This window comes from Neopsephotus bourkii, unplaced genomic scaffold (genome assembly GCF_033783945.1).
Source record: "Neopsephotus bourkii isolate Nb327-2 ecotype Australia unplaced genomic scaffold, CSIRO-AGI_Nbou_v1 NB_620, whole genome shotgun sequence".
NCBI classification, from domain to species: Eukaryota; Metazoa; Chordata; class Aves; order Psittaciformes; family Psittacidae; genus Neopsephotus; species Neopsephotus bourkii.
This window is the reverse complement of record NW_026901120.1, coordinates 349,249-369,940: the sequence shown is the minus strand read 5'-3', so window position 1 is coordinate 369,940 and position 20,692 is coordinate 349,249. Positions and strand designations below refer to the sequence as shown.

Sequence of the window (20,692 nt, the reverse complement as noted above, 5' to 3'; positions counted from 1 at the left end):
CCAAGTCACCTGTTAGAAATGGGGTTTGTTGTCATTCATTGCAGCAGCCACTGAGGAGCACACGATGGGAGTGGGAGAGGTAAACTCTGCTATGATGCTCCTAAGGACAGGATCCTTCTTCCCAAAGCACTCGGGATCAAAGATAATCCACAAGGTCGTGTGGAAATAAATGACTGCATCCTTAGGTTCTATATAGGCACATGTAAGTGGAGCCACAGTAAGAGAATTCAGGAGCTGATTTAACCCACACAGTTGGAAGCAGCCTCTGAACCCCCACAGCATACTCAGGGTGTAACTTCCATGTACCCCGACTCCAACCCCACCTTCCCGAGCCCCTGACCCCCCTGCTTCAGGAATCGTCAGGAATCCACATTAATTCCCTCACTTTATGTACGTGTTCATTCATTTCTGCAGACACCTGCGCAGGGACACGGCGGCTCCGCCTCCGGGGGCAGCAGCTTCCCTTCCACCGGCCCGGCGCTGCTGAACGCCCTCCGCTACCTGAGGCCTTGCTCCCCGGACCCAAAGGCTCCGCTACCGAGGTCAGAACGGACACAGCCACGACCCGGGATCGCCACCGGGGAGCGCCCTTTCGAAGCGAATCGGAGCCCCGCCCACCCGTGCGTCTGACGTCACCGCGCCCCTGCCCCGCCCGTTGCCATGGCAGTAGGGCCTAGCGGACCAGGCGGAAGTGGGGCTCCCGGTGCGGGGCTGAGCATGGCCCCGGTGCCCGGCCCGCTTTGTCCTGCGGAGCCGCGCCGGGCCCGCTGCGCAGCGCTGGCCGCACGGAGCACCGGATCTTGGGGGCTGCCCCTCCGCAGCCCCCGAGCCCGGCGCGCCTTAGGCGGGGCTGTTTTCCAAAGCACCATTAACCGTTCGCGGCCCGGTGCGATAACGCAGACGCCCGGAGCCCGCCCGGCCGCGCCGGTCACACGTTTTTTTCAGGAAGGTGGGGCCGTGTTTGCTGTTTTCATTCTAAATGACATGGGTTTGAAGGTGGGCTTGGAGAAGGGAAGGGTCCTTAAGGGGAGACCTTAGAGCAGCTTTCAACGCCTAACGGGGCTACAGGCAAGTTGGAGAGGAGCTTCGGACAAGGGCCTGTAGGGCCAGGCCAAGGGGAATGGCTTGAACCTGCCCGAGGGGAGACTGAGCTGAGCTCTTAGGCAGAAGCTCTTCCCTGTGAGGGTGCTGAGGCGCTGGCACAGGGTGCCCAGAGAAGCTGTGGCTGCCCCATCCCTGGCAGTGCTCAAGGCCAGGTTGGACACAGGGGCTTGGAGCAAGCTGCTCCAGTGGAAGGGGTCCCTGCCCATGGCAGGGGCTGGAGCTGGAGGAGCTTTAAGCTCCCTTCTGACACAAACTTTTCTTGCCCTGCTCCTTAGGAGCTCTTCAGCCAACCCTTGTCACCAGTGACCACAGGGGCCCAGTGCCAGCACTGCTGGCCAGTTTTGATGGGAACAGGATGGAAAATGCCTGCAGGGCAGATGGGCACAGGCTACCTGGCAATAACATAGACTGCCATAGAGATGAGTATGAGTTGTCTGTTTGGTTTATACAATAACAGTGCTGTATTTAGAGATAAACCTTGCTCTGCTTTCCCTGAATCTGGAACCAGAACCTAACGGTATCTTTGACCTTGTATTAGGCACATTATACGTCACCATTTTAATTTAGTTTTTCCAGGAGTATTTTCCTTTGCTACGGTTGCATTGTGTGCAGAGATTCACGTGCAGAAGACTGCTTCTCCTCTATCAGCTGAATTACAGGTGCCACCCCCCACACAGCAAAACAACCATATATATTTCCCCTGTGTGGGTCTTCTAACTCCAGTTCAGGAGCCCAGTACCATCGTGTAACCACATAATCTGTATAAACCTCACCTGGGATAGCTAATATTTAAGCAAGACCAAAATCACAATGTTTAGTAATTCTACTTTGTGTTAATAAATTATTCTCAGGGAAGAGCATGGTGTGTAACAAAGGAAGGAATAAAAATAAACCCCACCAAACCCGTGCCTGAAACTGTTTAATAAGAAGCAGGTTCTGTTTGCCTCCAAAGTTCTCAAGGCATGGAAGCATGGACTGATAAAACCCTTCCAGCAGCTCCAGACTTGCCTCTCTGAGGCACACAGTGCCCTCATTTCCCAAAGTCATGAATGTCCCGATACAATTAGCAACTGCTTAATGTGGGTGAGGAGTGGAAGAGAGACAGATTCCTACACCATACCCTGCCTGTCAGCAGCAGGGCAGGCCAAAAGTGATTCAAAGAGATGAGATGGCAGGAGAAGGACCGGACAACACAGCAACTTGGAAGCTTTTCCAAGCATGTAATTAATTCCCACTACAGATTTTATTCTCTATTTTATAAAACTCTCGTATTTCCACCTACCATTAGAGAATTCTGCTGAGGAGGTTTGCGATTGCAGAGAGTGATAATTCCTGCCTCTATGCTCTCATTCATGCTGTGAGGTATGTTTACCATTATTCTTACTAATCACAACAGCAGCACACTGCAGTAGTTATTCTGGCAATGCTGAACTGTAAGCTCACAGGTAAATAGCTTTTTAACAAGGCAGGCTAATGCCTTTATTCTCAAACCTCAAATCCAGTTTATAGAGCAGAATGAGTCAGCGGGAAGGACCTGCTTTTATCCATCCTCTGAGAGGAAGCACAGGGAGAAATCCAGAAGTGGATTGGATTCATTTCAGTTTTGAAAATAGCACTCCTTTGGATGGAAGAGTTTGAATTCCTGAAGTCCAGCATCCTAAAATGCAAGGAAAAGTTTTCTCCAGCTCATTACCTTTAGAAACCCCATGCAGTTGCAATCTGTTGCCCTAACTCATGTGAGGAGTTTGCTGGGTATAATTCCAAGTATGAAGAATGAGGCACACCAGAAATGGCTAATTAAAGAAGTGGGGATTTCAGAAGGGAGGTTCAGGAGTGTCAGTGCCAGGCTGCAGTTTTGTAAGTATTTCAGTTAATTTAAATTCACTGATGCTACAATTACCGCATTCACTGAGAGGCAGTAGCAGACACTAATGGCTTTGAAAAAAAGAGTTCTCTTCAGCCATCAAACCTCCTTTCTCCTGATGTCAGGAGGAATGGGAATGGATTTAGGTTTTGCCATTTCCATTAAGCAAAATCAAAAATCCAATAGGCAATTTCCTGTCATCAAAAGATCTGAGAGAGCAGATGGAGGAAGAATAATCTAATTGAGATGCATTTTCATTTTTACTAGCTTGCTCTATTTCATTTTTAAGAGCATACCTAAAATGTCTCCCACAAAGAGAGCTTGTTCAGAAAGTCTTAAAATAAATGGCAAGCAAAAAGCTCTTTTACAAGCCAGAATGGTAGTGGTGATACCAGGCACTTATAACAACGATTAACAACCCAAACACTGCAACACAAGTGGTGAAGCCTCTGTTGAGCAAAGGCCAGTGAAGCTGTCACCAGCAGCAGCTTTTCTGACTCATTCTTTCCCTGGCAATAGAGAATTCCCAGTTGCTGCAGGGAAATGAAGGATCTCATTCAGCTGTGGGGGACGGGGAAGAGGAAAGACCAGGGGCCAAGCTTCCCTCCTGCAGCTGAATTACATCATTGGAGAGAGTGTGTTCCTTCCTTCTCTGGTTCTCTTATATCTTTCCATATCTCTGACACTTGCAGTGGGAAATGCATTTAACTCTCCAAAGTCAATGGTTTTGCTGACAATGGGTTGACTCATTTACAGATGCATTTTCAGGTGCTAAGTTATGACAATTAAGTTTAATACTCAAAACCAAATGGAGCTTTGACATGCATGAGAGAAGAAAGGGAAAGCAGTTATCCTTTTGGCTACTCTCATTCCTCAGAAGTCTTTGTAACCCTTCAAAATCCTGTCACAAACATGTTAAGAACTTCCAGGAGGATTTATTTTGTCTGAGTGTGTTTATCTGGGTTTCTTTTAGGTTTCTCTAAAGATGAATCACAGACAGACACATAAAGGGACATTATAAAGGACCCACTGCAGAAGTGGCCACCATCACCCAGCTGTGGTAGCTGGAAGCAAAGTGGAAATGGAGGGACAGAAAATGTTCTTTCAGAACAAGGACATGACACAATGTCTTCCTATGCATTTAAAGAGGCATTACTCCATCTATTTCAGACACCTGATTGACTTGTTTAGGTTAGAAGCTCCTGGTTTTCATTGAACAGCCATTGAAGAGAAGCAGAAATTCTCAGGAAATACTTCACATCACCCCAACCAGGCAATAATTAAACTCTAAAATCACATTTCTAACCTGCTTGTGGAAGAATGTTTTATTGGGGTAGGGATCCTGCCTTTCACACCTGAGCCCTTTATTTTAACAAACTCCACAGACAGGCAGTGTTTCCTATTCCACACTCAAAAACTGCATGACTGTAAGCACCTGAGGCTCTGTCTGTATGTGAATGACATCCACAGAGGGGTAGGGCAGCTCACACAAATGCAAACTGGAAATAAAGATACAGGGGTGGATTGTTGGCTGTAGAGAGAAGGGGGCAGCAAGGGAGGTGAAAAAGGTCTGAGTTGCTATATAGCTGCTACAGCTACCTTGATAGTCCATTCATAACCCCTAACAAATGAGAGGAGTATTTTGGGACAGTCCTCAGTCAGTGGAGTGCTCCTAAAGGGAATATGTTCTCCAGTATAATTTAGATAAGACTCTGGGGCCCTTACCTACCCTAGAACTGGGAGCTAAAATAACAACTCACCTTCCAGTCACCTGCTGCACCAATTCAGCAAGATGAGCCAAAACTCATGAACTAGGTTACAGAGCAACAGAACAAGATCCAGACATCCCAGATGTTACTGAAGGAGGTGCAATGACAGAAAACTATGAGAGCATGCGAGAACAGACACCAAATGCTACTAGATAAAAAGCTTCCTAATAACCCAATGATGGGAATTACAAATAACCCAATGATATGAACAGATATAAATTCATAACTATGCACACACTGGTAAACTGTCCTCAATTTGTGTGTGCAGTGGAGATATTCAGAGGAGCCTGAATATATCCCCAAAAGCCTGTACATCCCTACAGCTCTATATGAGCTCTCACAAAACATTAATTGTATGTTCTCCTACACAAGAGTGGATTCAGAGCCAGTGGCCAAGTGTTCACTGTGCTGAGCCTGCTCCTCAAGAGGGATAAATTATAATGGAAAAGCACTGGATTGTGGCCCTTTCCAGAGCAAGGAGAAATCACCCAGTGATCAGTGAAAACTTCAGACAGAGGCTGAGTAAAGCAAACAGCAGGTAAAGGTTATTACCTAATGTACAAAGAGAGGTCAGTGGGTTATGGCAGCTTAGGAAATGCAATGCCTAGTTTTAACTTGCTGCACGATCACCTTGGCCACATTTCTACAAGAACCTCCACAGAGCACTTTGTATAATACTTCTGGAAAACGTTTACCGGTTTTCTTTATGACACAAAGAGGGCATCACGGCGCGATGCTGCATTAAGCACTGTTTTGAAGGGCTTTCTCTTCATGCCCTCGGTGCTGTGGGGAGCGCAGCAGCCAGCAGGTGAGGCTGTGGAGCCTTCTGAAACCAGGGGATTTCTCATCGCTCCGGACAGATCTCAGCACTGCACACACTCCCAACAAGGATTATTCTACAGGCTCCGGGTCTGCCTTCACCCTCGGAAATCCCAGAGCAGGAACATGAGTGCTGTATCTACGGTGTGCCGTATACAGATGTAGTGTTGGTATTTCCTGCTGCAAAGACCTTGAAACTCTCTTTGTGATCTTTGCTGACAAGCTCTGTAATGTACACAACTGGCATTATCCTTGGAACTAACAAGGAGGTACTTGGCTCTCTGAGTTGTTAAAGAAGAGATTTACTTTAGATGTTGGCATATAATTTTAAGAGAAAATATTCTTTAATATATTTTTTTTGCTGTCAAATTCTCACCGGAGCTGAAATCCAAATTCTCAGAAGAAACAAGATTAAACTCTCCTTCCAAGCACAGGGAATAACAAAGATGTAGAATTACTGAAAGATGAAAAGGGCTTGGTTTAATGCCTGTGAGAATGGCCCAGGATTTGGAAAAGCAAGAACTTAAAGTATTAAGTATTTATTGCAGGATAAAATTGTTCTTACAACACACTCATGCTGGATGAGCTCATGGGCTTGTATCTAATCAGCACCACTGCAGTGGAAAAGTGAATGTTGATTTTGAGGGAGAAGCATTTCCAGCATAAGGGAAAAAGGGTGCAGGAGCATCCTCAGAGACATCCTCATGTTGATAGTTTCCTGCTTTTCCCATCTAATGGTGCTTGTTATTTTACAGCTGGTTTTAGACACCAGCATCAAAAACTTAGAAGCTTGCTAAAGGATCTTCCAGCTAGGGAATATGGAACATCTTTTGGGGTCTGTGCATTACTAGGGAATTATCTTCTCTTGCAGATGATCATCTGCTGGTTTATTCCAGGCATGATAAGAAAACCCTGGGCTGAGTGTTCCAGCTGATGTTTTATCATTGTTTCCAAAACCAAAAGACAGTAAATGAAAGTTGTATGAAACCAGCTCTGATTGTAGAGTCAGCACTTGCTGAGTTGAATAACAGTCAGTAAAAAACAACAGCAAAACTTGGCTGACAGAAATTTCCTGAACTGGAACAGCAAACACGATTATTTTTAGTTCAGGTTTTAATGTTTTATCATTTACAGGGAAAACAGCTGCCAGATGAAAAACATTACGTACGGTTTGAACAAAAGACATTATTCCTGTGTACTGAACATTAAACAATAGATTTCTACAGGGTATGGTTCTCAAGAACCTCTGCTTCCCATCCCCATCATCATCATGGACATCCCATCCCCAGCATCATCAATGGAAATAACGTGAAAAAGTGAGAAGGGACATTTTAGGCAAAAGCCATTTTTGGTGTGTGTTCACACTGGGTGAGGAGATGCTGGAGTTCATGGTCACCATTGCCCCTTTACTCCTGAACAGCGATTGCAGGCTCTAGCTTGGTGAGCAGCATGCCAGGCATGAGGATTTAAAACCATTTAATGCTTTTTATTGTTAAATATCCAGTAGTTAAATATTAACTGTGAAATTACCTATTTAGACTTCACAGAGCCTAATTTTGTATCTGTTTACTCTGTATAATTAGAAGCCAGACTTAATTTTGGCTGCAGCCTTTTATCCCACCAACTAAACATGTTTCATCTGCCAGTGTTCTGAAACTTCACTTTAAAACTGTTTCCAAGCAAACATTCGGTACAGCTCCACTAATGTTTCCTTTGGCAGCAGCTCTGCCCTGTGCAGCCCAAAGTCATGTTGTTTGTTTCTGATCCCACATCTTTCCCTGAGCTGTGCTGGCGTAATTGCATGTGGGGTTGTGCAGTGAACCTGGGCAAGGATTTGATACAGACTAAAATAACCCACAAGATGGTTATTTTGAACTCTGATCATCTGCCTGCGCAACAGCCTCACTAAGATGCAGTGGCACCACTGAGACAGTAGCCTGGGAAGGGAAGAGTGAGGGGGGCACAGGGAAAAGGGTGGCTGCTTCATCCAGGATGTGGAACCACAAGCTTGGCCTTACAAACTGAACCCCCTACAGTGATTTTGGCCTGGTCAGTGTCTGAAGAAAAAAGGGTAGTAATTGCATAGCTGTCATATTGTAGTCATGTTTTAGTTACATTTCTGCAATATCCCTGTCTAAATTCACTGACTGTATTATGAATTAATACCATGGGATTAGTATACATAGGTAACATACAAAGAATCTGCACAATCGTGTATGATTAGGGAAAAGATGCAAACGTGCCTTTCTGGGAAGAAGATCTATTAGAGAAGAGAAATTCCAATTAAAAACCTAACAGGAAATTAACAGGTATTTGATGATTACCTTTGCTGTTTTCTGTTACCAGCCTGACTGATGATGCTCTGCAGCACAATGACCAGTCACTCATTAGTAGTGAGTTACTACAGGGTGATTGAAGAGACCAGTCAGTACCTTGACTGCTGGTGTTCACAGGGGTGAACTAAGGATAGATCACCTGCAGAGGCAGTAAAAGAGACAGAATTAGACAAATACCTAGTGGAGGCGACCTGAACCACTGCTCCACACGTCTAACTGGAACTGGTGGGAGTTTGGGTTACATGGAAGCTGTGTTACTGGGGCTAGTGGGAAAGCCTTGCTGGGGCTCTCTTGTCCAGCCTGTGTTTTGGGGGAGAAGCAATTTCTGCTTGATCACTGCACCATCTGGTACTGCAAGGTGTCTGTAAAGTAGCTGAAGAATCCTGCTGAGCAGAAAAGCTAATAAAGAAACTGGAGGAGTTCATGAGTGGTGAGGTTGAGAAGCCTTTTTATCATAGGAATTAGGAAGCAAATTCCACTTACTATTGCAATATCTCGTCCTGTTTATTGTCCCATATTTACGATTTTCCATGAGCTCTCCTCTGTTGCATTTTACAGGTGGTCACTGACATTGCTAGGAAAAACATACAGACACCCTAAGTGAGATAGTAGAACCATCAAAGGACTAGAAAGCTATGAAAAGCCTGGAATGTTAACAAAATAAATGGTAGGAAATAAAGAGCACTATTCTTATGTGGAAGTTTAAAATATTTATTATGTGGCTTTATAGAATGGTAACTACTTATTTAGCAATTAAACTACATAAAATACGAACAGAGGTTTGGATAACACCAAACAGAAAGTCACACCATCAAATTGGACAGCTTGGGCACAACTTAATTTCTTCCTATTTAGTCTTGCATTGGTTATTAAACTGAAGCCTCGGGATAGTGGCAGCCTTCCTGCTCTTGCTCTGGCTGGTGACTTGCTGCCAGACTGGTAATGTGGGAGCTGTGCCCCTGCTGTGGCAGGATTAATGCAGCCTGACTGACAGCTACTGTCACAGCTGCCTAATGGGTTATCAGGTGTGGGTGTGAAAAAGCCCCACTGAAGAAAGCAGATTTACTATAGATAAACCTTTAGTGACATCACCCGAGTGTAACAAACACTTTTCAATTCATTATTATTTGTGAAGTGTGCATCCTACACAGGGCTCCCCTTTACTGATACCAGCCCCCTGTCCTGTGCTCAAATGCTGGGACAGTTGGAAGAGATTACACTGAGATTTAGACGCTAGGCTATTTTTAAAATCCCTTCCTCTCCTAATGCTTTTTCCCATATAATCCTATCTAAAAATGTATTTTGAGGCCTCAGGCTAAGTAGGGAAATGGGGACTTAAAGTCTCCAAATCCAGGAAAAGCTCAGATTGGCTCAGGGCTAGAGCTCAGAAATGCAGATTGCATTTACTGCATCCTGGCTCAAGAGATGAAAGAGCATACCTTGAACATCCCAGAAAGAGAAACAGCACCTATAAGGCTCAAAACCCACCCCAAAAGGTGTGAAAGGCAGAGCAAATCCTCCAGGCATAAATAATAAAACATTTTCCATTTGAAATGGCCAACTGGATTTGACACAAGCCTCGAGCTCTCTAGATCATGTTCCTGCCTTGTTGTGCTGCTGGCTAAAATGGTCTTGGGTAAATAATCTCACTGCTGAACACGTCAGACTCCTCATCTGTGAGGTGACAGTGACTTTGCAAAGCCCACTGAGAGCTACTGAATGGAAAATGCTATTCTGGAGTTGGTATTACAGTTTGCTGCTTTTGCCATAAGAGAGTGTTCAGATACAAATAACTATCAGGATTTAGAAGGGTGGTCAGAAAATCAACTGATCTCTGCTGCTCCACGCTTCCCCCATGGAAAATGAGGAATTACGTGTCTATATGCTGTATGCCTCCTGCCATGCTGCAGAGTCAGCAAATATAACACCATGGAAAGAGGAAATCCCAACACAAGCAGGAACCTCCCTGTTGGAAGAACTCTGGAAAAAGAAGTTGCTTCCATGAGTAAAAAAAGATATAACTTCCCAATGCAGAAATGTCCAGATGCCACAGGTTATGCACAGCTCTAAGTTCTGCTCTGTCACATCAGTTTCTATCTGGTTTTAATTCTTTTGTGTAGAGGGATTAGTATTAAAATAAGTATTTTATTGCACACGTGGATAAATGTTTAAGAAACCTGGAGCAGTTGCTTAACTGCAGAAGTGCATTTTCCAAGGAAAAGACTGCCTTTCAGAGACTGTGTTAGACAAAAGCACCTTACTTACATCAAGCATTACTCTGAAGTGCTTCAAATGGATTTCCTTTCTTGGTGGCTGTAGGGTGTTACTGACAGTAAAAGCTGGACTTCTAAAACCTCTGCTCTTTAGGCTCAATGGAGAAAAAGTCTCAGCAGCTGTTAAAACAAAATAGTTATTTTCCTAGTGTAAGTATTTTGGACTCATTGGTTAACTCTCTCCTTTGTTTTGTTGCACAGAAAGCTCAGGCAGACTGTGATGAGACAAAATTACATCAGATACACAAACAGCCTCTCAAAACGCACAGCTCAAATCTTACCCTGAGTCACTTAAATACAGCTGCTAATTACCTCCTAGGATGGACTCTGCTGCAGTCTGAAGAGCATATGATGCCAAAGGAGAAACTGCTCAGTAGCACCATGGGCTTTACTTCAGCTGTGTGGCTGTTTCTCCAAACCAGAAGTCCCCACCTTTTGAAGGGGAGGAAGGACAAGCTAACAGTTAAAATAGAGAAGTGGGAAACAGCCAGTGCAGGAGCCATTCCTTTTGCAACAGGTTATACAAGAAGTAGAGGGAAGAAAATGGGAAACAGGGACAAGGGAGTGATAGGTTTTATCTCATGCAGTGGTAGGTGAAGACTTAAGCACTACGTGTCAGGTTCCCTGGCTGCCACTGCAGCAACGTTCTGCTTTGTTCTACTCTTACACTATTAACATCCTATTCTTCAACTCCACAGAAGCTTCAGCACTTCTGACATGATGTTTCAGTAGCTGAAGGCTGAAATTTGAAAACCTGAGATCTCAGTGCGAGATAAATGTGCAGTTAATAAACTTGTTATTCCTGCATTCAGCCCTAGCAGCAAGTGCAGCATTACTGAAGACGGAAACAATTTGGTTGCTATCACTGGAGTTGAACGCGCTTAAGCCAGAATGAAACATAAATGCCCACATAATCCTCTGTGACCTCCCAGTTATTCCCACACACTGTAAGAGTGATTTTACAGATTACAATGGAGGGAAGAGCAGTTTAAACTTTCTATGGTGTGTGTGCTCATCCCTTTAGTTTTCTCACTCTGTAGCCATTGAAGCAGGTTAATCTGTGTTGTAATTTAGATGGAAGGCTTGCAGCAGAGACATTTGGGCTCACTGTGAGCCTTTGTGTTCTTTCTAGTACTATTTTCCATAATGATTTCATCCCTATCCCAGTGTCTGATTATTAGAGGAATAGCCTTTGTATGCAAGAGACAATGTATGATTGCAGCCATGGTGGAGCTGCGTGGGAGACCAGTATTATGCATCTACAGCTGGAGCTTGCTGGGGTACAGAATCACCAGCACAAAGCATTTGCTGTAACTTTCCACCATTCAAAACCATTCCAGGAATAAAACACAGGATTCCCAAAATGTGGCTTCGTCGAGTTTCACTCAAATATTTACAGTTGAGCATAAATATTTTCTGAGATGTAGGAAAACCTACCAGTGTCCACCACTGCTTATAAAAGTCATGCCACTGCTGTTGGGTTTTCTTCTTGTGTCTTAACCAGTGTCACTAAAACTCTTGTCTCAAGAGAAATAAGAAAGTTTGTTCTCTCTACTTATGGAATTGTCATCCAACAAGTAGCATCTTAATTCCTGGAACTGACAAAACACTGAGTTTTTACCAGCCTCAATGTTTGATCTGATTGTCTGCCTTAAATACACCTCTGAAATCATGTCAAACTCAGCCCCTCATGGTACACCATTCTCAATAGCAGCCCAGCCAGCTCCTCCTTGTTACTATCTACTCGTTTATAACACAGGCAGTCAGATTCCATTGTCCCCTTTGGTGTTACATAAATCTGGAGGTGTGTAGTTGAAAAAAGGTTCACTCTAAGGTGGCATGTGAAATATACTGGCATGAAGAAACACCCTTTTGGCAGCGAGTCACAGCGTGAGTCAGTGAAATCTTTCACCAGTGAAGCTTCTCCTATAGTAAACATTCCCAAGTACTACACTGTAGTTTTACTTCACTGAAGGAAAATCCCATTATATTAAATTATAATGTAGAGACATTCTCAACATTAATTTAATGGATGCAGCTCTTCAAGTTCTCACCATCTGCTCACCCTTTAATTACAAAAACAAAAAAACACAACTCACTATCCCATCATAAAAAAGAGGACCAGGAGTGATCTGGATGCACAGGTACCTATTGTACTCAGCTGCCAGCATACACGGTTTCACTTGACAGGCAGCTCTAGTCTGCTGGAAGCACCCCTGCTTGACAAATATGTATTGGCAGATTTAAGAGGATAAATGGTTTGTCACTACCTCACCTAGAAATCTTATTGTCCAGTGCTGTGTTCCTGACTTCATCATAGACACAGCTTCAGGATAAGTGAAACTGCCTTTCTGCCTGCAATCACTGAACAGGTTATTTTTTGAGAGAAGAGAGTACAGAAATGAAGTAACTGAAAAGCCACAGTATAGATACCCTCTGCCAGTAGTCAGCCTCTCTAAAATGAATATATATATATATCTTTTCCTGGATGAGCTGGAGAAAGCATTTATATTTAAATCAGATGAACAAAATGCAAGTATTTGCATTCAGTGACACTGCCCAGAAGCTCTTTCATTAACAGGCATAATAACGAGTTTCTTTGCCTAATTGTTCTGACTTTTCTGTTAAAGATCCCTTAGACTTTGAAGAAAGCATATTTCAGCTTAATACCTGCTCACAGAACTAGTAAAATGAATAGTAGCTGTAACACTGCACAGAAGGGGAAGTGGGAGTTGAAATGGCCCTGAAGACCTTTAAACAGAAACAAGAGACATCTCCTGTCTCCCGATCTGCTCCCTAGCCCATGGTGCCTCCTGCTATACTGGTTTCCTAGTACAGAGTAAGAGCAGGAATTATTTTCTTGAACACAGAAGTCTATTAAATAGTCACATAAAACCAGAAGAACTTGTTTTGAAAGAAGTCAGCCCTATCTCAAGGCTATTGTAATGTACACACCTTTATGGTGGAAATTCTTTCACTTGGTATATTATCTCTACATGAGTAAGTCTTGACATATTTTGGTACACTTGCCTCCAATTGGACACTCAAAAAATAGAGCAGCAGTAGCTATGCCAGTAAAGCTTTTTGGACTACTACAAGAATGAATAGCAGTGATTTTCTGCTGTAACAGATACCTTTTAAGGGAAGTATAACTACAGTCAGGACAGAGAGGGCAATTTATGAAAACGTACATTGAGGGACTTCACCAGGGAACAGCCACAACACAAGAATGGGATGTTTAACACTTACTCTGTTGAGGACAGTCTGTATCAGAGCTTCAGTGCCTGGAAGGTGCCACTTCCCAAATAAACACTTTTTGAGAGAGGTGAGCCAGGGTTTTGTAAGTGATTTTTGATGTAAAACATGAATCAGAATTAAACTTGCTGTGCAGTGTCCCAGAGTGCTCCATGCTGGAGAGGCTCCCTTGTGAAGCCAGCAAACTTCTGCCTCTCATTCTGTGCAGATAAGGTGCACCACTGTTACAATGGACCCTGCATCGCTTCTCCACTCATGCAGTGCTGTAATAAATACACATCCATTATGGAATTGAACAATTCCAATTGCTCAAGTTAATGACAGTCTTCTGAAACTAGTTCTCCTCTCTGCTAATATACCTGGTATCATTAACGATGGCGTTCCCATTCATCTCACAAAAACAACAGCCATCATTTCATTGATCTTTTCAGTTTGTAATCTGAGGAGGAAAACCAGTACTGGTGAAGTGTACAAATTAACATCATGTTTGTGCTAGATATATACTCCTAGAGTAAATCTCTGTATCACAGCAGCAAGGTTAGAACTAGCTCCTGTCTTGGGACACAAAGAGACCGACACTTTTAGATGCAGTCACTGCCTGTGAGTGAAATTCAGTTAGTGATTCAGCTAACACAGCTTGAGTTCAGCTTTCACAGCATGAGCCCAGCTTTAAGCCTGCAAACCTGGAGGATTTGTTGGCTTGGGTCTCCAACAGCTGAGGGTCAGCATCTGTAGGATGCAGTGGCTGTGCACATCCTAGGCCTAACATGAGGAGAGCATTACTGTGCCAGGGAACCACTCAGCAGCCATCACTAATGCTGTAAACATCAAAACAGAAGTTAGACCCTGACAGTAAGATCCCAGCTCCAGGGAGAATGCCAAGAGTTCTGGCATCACCAACTAGCAGTGAAATTAACAGGTCCATTCATGGCCATTTCTCACACTTTTGCCAAATGTAAGATTTTTATTAGTCAAATTTATAACAGTGTGTTTTTTATTTTCATGCTATTTATCTTATGCACAACCTCAGGGAGTAAAGCCTCTATATGCAATTGCCAGAGCTTATGAGCAGTTGTGGATCATTTGGCTAAATCTGATTCAATGAGGCTGAAAGGGGGGAGGAAAGGAAGTTATGCACAGGAAAAAGGATGGAAGAGAAGAATAGCAATCAGGAAGAATCATGCAGCTTTGATGCATTGATGAAGGAAGAAGGTCACAGCACGCAATGAAATAGGAGATGAAACAATAAAATATATTATGCAAATAGAAGAGATCAGGGGTTTTTGTTACTGTGATCACCAGGAGAGCTGACAGTTTGTTAGAGCTAAAAGAAGGTACCTGATGTTCTCAGGACTGACCACTGCCTCTTCCCAACTGTTTTTTATCCTTCCCAAGTGACATGAGTATGATGGACATAAGGAACTCAGCTCAGGGTTGGAAGGGTAAATAGTCTTAGCTAGTAAAAACAGACAGCACTTTGCCTATGAACACAGTGTTACTAATGAGGAAGTTCAGGTTTATCAAGGGTAGCTCCATCCAGATGGGGATAGTCTCTTTTCAGGTAATTTGCCACTGTTATTTCACTTTGCATGTTTATATATTTACTGTTACTAAACTCACAAGCATTTGGACTGTCACTGAGTTGGCATGACTGGTAGTTTCTGCTTGGGCAACAGAGGATTGCCAAGAAGGCCTCTACTCAGGACTGGGGTGTGCTGACAACATAATACCAAAGCTGAGGCATTCCACACATTATTATCTTCATTAATATTAGACTGGCTCTCAGCGTTTCCTCAGAAGAAACAGTTCTCTCTGGGCTCTGTATAACCCTGCTACAGTAGAGCAAATAATTTCAGGTTGCTGCAGCATGTTCTTCCACTCCACCCTTAAAATCAGGCTTCTGGTGAGAACACTGTTATGTAAGGCTGCACACGAGATTTGGAGCAATAATAATTACTCAACTTGCCACCTATTTTTAATGCTGAAGATGGAAGGCACTGAAATTCTGAAAGACAATATTCAAAGAGCAAAGCACAGCAGTGAACCCACCTATTGCAATGAAATCCAATGCAGTATTAGGTTAAAAATAAGGCCAGGTTATTATTTGTAACCAGCTATTACTAATAATACACTTGTTAACCACAGTGAAACGAAATCATGATCTAAGAATAAGTGTGCCTGTGCAGTGAACAGATCATGGATCTCCTTTGTCCTTTAGCACATACACAAATAGATTTCAACAGGAAACTTCTCTCCCTGGTCTCTCTATTTGGAGGAAGCATTTAAGCAGCAGCCAGGACACAGCACTGCTTGGATCCAGCTCAAGAGCTGGTGCTGAGCTGGACGGTGGTTTGGCCAAGCCATCTTTAGCAGGCTTTGTGGACCTGTTTGTCACGCAAGACAACTTTTACCTCCAAACCAACACAGGTACGATATTAACACGCTTCTAAAAGTCACGGGTACAGCCCCAGTGGGTTCATGCTTCCTCCTCTACAAGATACTGGCAGTGCTATGAAGGAAACATCCATTTACCTGGCAGCAAAGGGAGGAAGGACTACCTCGTGTTTCTTGCTGCAATCCTTTTTGCAGTCTTTTTGTAACTTTATTCTCTAGTTGCCTGGCCCAGATGAAGGTCATTATGACAGTAACTGTGAAGTAGCATTAACTGAAGAGTATCTGGGGAAAAAAAAAAGAAAGCATTAACTATAATGTAAAGAGAATCTCATCCATTCACTCAAATAAATAGGCTACAGAATGGCTGCATCATCAGTTAGGTGCTGCCTGGCATAAATGTAGCAGGATCTCCAGGACAAGACAAAAGAAGGAAGCACAGAATAAAGGTAGAAAGAGTCCTACTTATCAGATGAACTGTGCTGTGTGCTACTTTGCAAGGGCACAGTTAAAAAGCAGAAGTATTATGACAAGTATGGGCAAAACATCTCAGAGAGTTCAGGTTTAATACCCTTAAGTCTGCAGGTACAGCACCAGGTCCTCTTGGATTTATAGGCATTTAACAGGATTGCAGTTTTGTTCCAGGGAAAACCACCATCATTACAGCCCTGCAGCCTCCCCAGCTACATCAGCCAACTGCCTCCTTTTGGATTAGTTACTGCATTTTGCTGTAAGTCTGCGCACCAAGATGAGGAGAGGAAGTACTGAGAGAACAGTGGTTTCAGCCCTAATTCAGCTGCCACGTTGTGTTTGAGGGCTCACAGAGGTGAGCTGTATGGCCCCTTGCTAAGATCTTATGACTTGAACTAAACCCAACACCTCTTACAACTCCTACATTTTTCAGATTCCTAAAGCCAGCCATCTGAAAGCCAGAAACAGTGGTTTCTCCAGAGCATGCTGGCACAAAAAGCAAAGAACTGGATCCATCCCATGCCTAACGCAGGAAACATTCTGTAGGAATTGTCTGTACAAGGCATGTGGGATGTGCCAATTTTGTACCGCTTATTAAGAAAACCCCACTTTGGATAATACTGTCTCCATGACAACTGCTTGTATGTATTAATAATTTGGGTGTTTAAATGTAGCTTATGGAAAGGACTGAACAACAGGAGAGCTTTTCTAAAGAAAGCACTTGTAACAGGAGGTGATCAGAGCACCACCCCAGCAATCAGCAAGCCTAAAGCCTCCAAGAGCAAGCTTAGCAGGGGTATTTCACAGGTATTTACATTGTTTGTTTAAAAGAAAGGAATTTAAACATCTATTTAAGTATCTGTTGAACTGAGGTCTCTAAATGCTCCTGGCATGTTTGTAAAGTTGATTAACTTCAGTATCTGTTTCCTCACATTTAGGTCATTTGGCCATGACAATGATACTATTTGTCCTGGCAGTGGGAGGATCTTGTCAAGTGCTCTAAAGGTTAAAACTGTGAGGTGATAACACAGCACTTTCAGACTGAGGAGGAACACAGCTCAGGTGCTCATTGATGCACCCACTTCAGTGACTGGAGCCAGTGGCAATGCAAAGCTGAAAGCAGTGTTTAGTACTCATGGGGAGAAAGTAGAACACAAATAGCTGCAAAATCTTAAAAACCTACTGTTTGTGAATGAGCCCCCTTTCCTTAGCTTTTTAAAGGGTCTGGACTAGGAAATATCTGTATCCATAGCGACTTGAAAATGTGATTTTCACAGTTTGTAACCATTTCTTTCAGCAAGACTGCACACTTCTGCTTTCTCTACAGCACCAGAGCGAACTATGAACTAGCAAATTTCAAGTACCATGTTTTGTGGCATAGAAGATGATTAATAATGAGATTCCACCCATTGCAGAAGCCAGTTAATGGAACTGTTGAAACGAAGAGGCTTCCCCTGATAGCGGTGTTATTGATGTCAGTGGCTTTGTCACGCGCTATCTGGACTCTGGTATGAGTCAAAGATACAGAAATACTTGCTCACGCTGATACAACACTAATATCTGATGTAAATAGCTTCCAGCTCCCATCTTTTGCAGTTGTTCTGCTACAGATCACAGGATTTATCGGACTTAATGGGACTATTCAGACACAAAATGTACAATATTTTGTCTCAGTATCTGAGAGAAGTTTCATGTTGTATGCTTCTGACAGCATCTGATCAGGAATAGTCCCTTTTCCCCTGAAGTTATCAGTGCCTATACTCCTTGCTCACCAAAAAAATCTACTCATCAAAGAAGCCAGCCCTACATCAAAAGGTGGCAACTCATTATTACAATATCATATAGCCTTTTAAATCTGCTTTTACCCTTAAACCACCACAGCAACAGACACTGCAGACATGCATTGACAGGTAATTGAGAACCCGTAAAACACTCTGGGAGATAGATAAGCGTGAGAAAACTAGTTTACGTGTTCCTTACTCTCCAACGTGTAATCAACAATACAATCACATAGCAATATGAATCTGGAGTTTAAACACTGACTGCCTCTTACACTGCAATGGAAACGTTGCTGTTACTACAGTAACTGATAAGATTATTGCAATTGCTGACACACTCATCAATGAGCTCCAGACTCATTTCAGCCCGTTACACAATTAGTTGGCACTACAGGTGGCTTTGCAAAGAAGCTGAACAACCTTCCAACTGTGTTCCAACACTTCAGGGCGGTGAGCTGGAATTGTTCACCTTTTTAAGGAATGCCATACACACACTTGTCACTGACTCAAATGCTGGGATTGTGTGGAGCAGCATGGGCTGCCCTTGACTCATCACCGCACCCAGCCCATCTCCTTAGTTACAAACCACACACAAAAACCTGGGCTATTTCACATACTAAATGTGAAGGGGTATCACTGCCATCTCACAACTCACCGCACAATCCTACTGTGTATCTGAGGTACTGACAACCCCAAAACTTATGCAACACAATGGGTATTCTGTCATTATTTTGTTCTCCTTTGAAGGCCCAGATAACTATCTGAGCAAGAAGAGAAAAGCAGCCATGGTTCTCTAAACTATTGATTATGGCTCTCAAGTAGGAGGGAGGAATGAGACCTGATTTCTGATCCACATACAGACTATTCAAAACAACCTGATAAAATACAGACCTAATGCTTGCCATGGAGATGGAACCCAAAGCTTCCCCCTTCTCTGTCAGCATCCAAGTAACTGAATCCTGAATTCTCCCCTAATCAATGGCATGGCTTCAGCTGCAAGTAGCGAGCACTGAATCACCTACCCCTTCCAAAGCGCTGTTTGTCCTGCCAGTGAAGGGTTTGGAAACCATCACAAATGCTCTGAAGACAGCAGTCATTCTACTGCCATCCACAAGGAGCTCTGTCTAATGCATAGTAGCTGTGCTTTCCCCACATCTAGCAGATAAGGCATCACAGGACTCTGGTTGTAGTTTCGCAAGTGAATAAACCACATTAATAGTTCCCTGATGCTGAGGAGGTTTTATTTTTCCTCTCTCACTCCATATTTCCTTTTTCAGACACACACATGGGTGCAGGCAATGGAGCAGCAAAGAGTAGTGAAGTTGTAGGTCCAGATTTTTCTGAAAGTTGTGGAAAATAAGTAAAAGCTAAGAATAATGAGTAATTTTTCATAGAGAGAAGCATAATTAACTGTAATACCAACACCACGAGTACTTCAAAGGGGTAATCTACACAAGTTTCAGCAAGAATTTCACTATCTGTGTGGGAAATACAGAGCTAAATGTGGTCTGAAAACATCTAACTATGCCAGGAGGTCAACAGCTATTGGAGATAATAAACTTCAGCTTGGCAAGTTACACAAGAGATTATGTTATTGCTTCATGTTCTTTGCATTTATTTGCTCAAGATTACTTTAGGTGTGCAATGCTTGAAGCCTGCCATTTTTCAATGCAGAACAACTTCACCTTCTACTACTTTAAGTACAAAACTAAGAGCATCTGAAGAGGGAAACCTATGTAAAAAGAACAAAAGCATCCCGGAAGAAAACCAAACCAACCACCTGAATTAAGTCATTTGAACAAACTGGTGTGGACTGGGCGAGCGTGCCACCAAGAAACCGAGACTGACCTAGGAAAGCAAACATTCTTTTCCTCTTGCTCACTGTGTTAATTGGTGATTTGCTTCAACAGCACGCAAAGAATTTAACAATCTAGAGCCTGTATTGGGCAAACCCTGAGACAATTGCCACCTATTAACCAGGAAAAGTCTTTGTGGATTGGGCAATACCAACAATGTACCTTTTGTCCAAATTTTGAGCTGTTTAAGTGAAAGAACATAGGGTTTTTCAATTATAAAATCATCTTCTGGAGGTTATTTAAGGGAAACGTTGCTTTGACCAATACCTCTATAATTTAACATACCAAATGCTATAAAATACTTAATCCATCACAAATCACAGATGCTTGTTTCTTTCATTCCTTCGTACTGCATTGTCTTTCTTTCTCTCCAACATCTTTTCTTTTAGGCAAAAAGCAATGTCTGAGTACACCAAAGGAGCTGAGCTCCACTCTCAGTTTCCTGTATTCTGCTAGAAGCTTACACTGCACCTTTCTCTCCTAAAGGATCGTAATAAACCCAAATCTTCCAAGAACTCCTTCAGTATACATGGTTCACAGATAAGAAACGCAACACGGTCTTTTTAATCTCAGCACTAGGCGGTGGCACAAACCAGGTATTACTTAACCCTCATGCTCAACCTGAAAAGATTTATTTGTAAGCACCCAACACCACCAAGTGCCCCCCGCTTCCCTGTTCCCAGAGGAACAAGGTGATGGTCCTCAGGACTACCGGGAGAAGCACCCACACCGACTGCAAACACAAGAAACACCCAACAAGCATTCAGCAGCCGGGC

At 43.2% G+C, this 20,692-nt stretch overlaps 1 protein-coding gene across 1 annotated transcript in view; it reads right to left on the bottom strand.

Moving 5' to 3' along the window:
- The window catches only part of JADE2 (jade family PHD finger 2), a 444,935-nt gene that overhangs the window by 135,003 nt on the left and 289,240 nt on the right, over positions 1-20,692 (bottom strand). The gene's annotated exons all lie outside the window — the stretch shown is intronic.